This window comes from Sinocyclocheilus rhinocerous, unplaced genomic scaffold (genome assembly GCF_001515625.1).
Source record: "Sinocyclocheilus rhinocerous isolate Xijiao unplaced genomic scaffold, SAMN03320098_v1.1 scaffold273, whole genome shotgun sequence".
NCBI classification, from domain to species: domain Eukaryota; kingdom Metazoa; phylum Chordata; class Actinopteri; order Cypriniformes; family Cyprinidae; genus Sinocyclocheilus; species Sinocyclocheilus rhinocerous.
In genome coordinates, this window is record NW_015656360.1 from 731,705 (window position 1) to 734,124 (window position 2,420).

The 2,420-nt window shown below is 40.4% G+C and overlaps 1 protein-coding gene and 1 long non-coding RNA gene across 2 annotated transcripts in view; both read right to left on the minus strand.

Annotated features, from left to right (window-relative positions):
• The window catches only part of LOC107720001 (RNA polymerase I-specific transcription initiation factor RRN3), a 16,044-nt gene that overhangs the window by 10,709 nt on the left and 2,915 nt on the right, over positions 1 to 2,420 (minus strand). The gene's annotated exons all lie outside the window — the stretch shown is intronic.
• Positions 951 to 1,570, minus strand: LOC107720003 (uncharacterized). The gene is made up of 3 exons (XR_001637574.1): positions 1,444 to 1,570; positions 1,101 to 1,226; positions 951 to 1,008 (listed from the first exon to the last, which is right to left on the minus strand). It is a non-coding gene; the product is annotated as an uncharacterized LOC107720003 (long non-coding RNA).

Sequence of the window (2,420 nt, forward strand, 5' to 3'; positions counted from 1 at the left end):
AACGAAACACACAGCGTCTTCACGACATGGCGGCGGCAACAACAATACTACAGCTTTGCTTTAGCTCTTGGTGCATAAAGCAGATCTGTAAAGTTGCAAAGACTAAAGTCTCTAATCCAAAGAGATATTCTTTATAAAAGTGAACGCTCAGCCACTCCTTCCTAAAATGCCTCGTTCTAACACACCCCCACATGTCTACGTCACTGTGTAGGAAGATTTGCATAACACTGCCCAAATGTTCACACAAAGAAAGGCGGCGTCACTTTGATTCGCTCTGTATTATTGTTTGCTGCCGCCGTCGTGGAGACGCTGTGTGTTTCGTTGCGAAAGCCAAACTACTTCGTTTTTGCCTTCCAAAAGAGGACACAACTAGAAATCAGTGGATAAGTTTTATTTACAACACTATTCCAGAACAGTTCAACCCAAATATTCAAGTGTGTGCAGCGCATTTTACAGAGGAAAGTTTCCTGAACCTGTAAAAGGCGTAACATTTCCGTCACACGCTTGAGGTATTCGGCCGTGTGACGGAAATGTTACGCCCCTTACCATATTGTGATGATGCCCTGTCAGGCCGGAGCGATGATTCAAAAACATGAAAACCCATTATAAACGAGGCATTCGTTGCATCCAGTGGGGACATAATTATGGATTATAATGTCTTATACTGTCTTTTTACGCATTGCATTGCATCGTGCGCGTAAACACCTGAAGCAGCTAATCAAGCTCTTACTAGGCATAGAAACTTCTAGTCAGGTGTGTTGAGGCAAGTTGGAGCTAAACTCTGCAGGACACCGGCCCTCCAGGACCGAGTTTGGACAGCCCTGATCTAGCCAATGAAAGACTTTATTCACTTTATAGTATCCATAACATCTAAGGTTTTTTGTTCCATGATTTTTTACAGGTCTTGACAACAACAATAACCTTGAAATCAAGATTAAAAACAATACTTGCCTTAATATCAGGATCTGAGAGTTGATGTTTTATCAATTCATAATCACTTGTGTCGCCCTGTAGACGTCACATCAGAGACGTAAGGACATGTTTTACAGACAGTGGCATTCATTAGCTTTATACTGTACTTACAATCTGACCCAACTCACCTTTTGTAGTTTAGCTAATGTATTGGAAACTGTGCCTCCAAAACGCACAGTTTTCTTTGGAGGTGTATTGAGGAAATCTCTGTCCTCAATTTCCATTATTTATCACAAATAGTTTTAATCTGCGAACTGAAAACAAAACGACGTTAAAATCAACGACACCAACGACACCTCAACTAAGTCTACTTCAAAATTCATTCTGTAACGATATCCGTTGCATCCACACACACAAGACACACAAGAAAATTAAAACATAAAAGCTGTATGAAGATAAAACGGATACTTATAGGCATGCGCGTAGTTATTAAACGGACTACATCACGCGAGTTAATAGATCACAACTTACCAAATAATGCTTATTCAAAAAAAAGTCTATAATTAAATCAGGCATTATAAGTGAGATATAGAAATAGTCACATGCGTTCCACGCCGAGCTCTGCACGACCGGAAGCGCTGTATTGTTATTACGGAAGTAGCGTGTCTAGTTCAGTTGCGTTCAGAAAATGAACGTTCTGCCACCTAGTGGTTTGAAGTGTAATGACTCGATTAATGGTTGCTTTGCATATCAGGGCCTGATCAGGGCCAAGGGCCGCTTGGTGGATAGAGAGATGGAGCATGTACGTATTATACACAACTGAGCAGGCCCGGATTGGCTTATCGGGAGCACCGGGAGGATTCCCGGTGGGCCGGTGTTACGAGATTTTCGGTTTCCGAGATGTTCTGTTTCAGTGGGCATACATTTCATACATGAATATTCATGAGTTTCCCCGACATGCGCGTGGAACCAGGTGGAACTGAGAATTTCAGTTCAGGCTCCTTGTATCTCAGCAGGTTTAATGGGATATATATATATTTTTAAAAAGGTAAATATATTTACAGTATTGCACAAACTACATTTGTTTATCATTTCCTAACAGTATAATGTTTTTATTAGTTTACAGTGCACGTTTTGTGCAGTCGTCCCTGACTGAATGGTTGCAGGTATTCTTTGTGTAATGTTAGGATAAAGCACAGCAAACTTCAGCTAGTTGTAGCCTATACATTGATTTCAGTTCTTTGTGCTCTTCATTTGTAGCTTGCGATGCTTTAAAACTGTGTCTGTTATTAGTTGTTATCATTTGTTGAATACATCACTGCCTGCAACAAATGAAATAAACCTATATAAACGTATCTGTGGACATTTAGGCCTATGTATATCTTTTTGTATACTGGTGTGTGATGATCCAGGTCTTAACTTACCCCGTTCAACATTCTCCATGTTGGTTGTGAATTGTCTGCTGTCTGGTTGTAAACTATGATACAATCATACACTGCTGCAAAAAC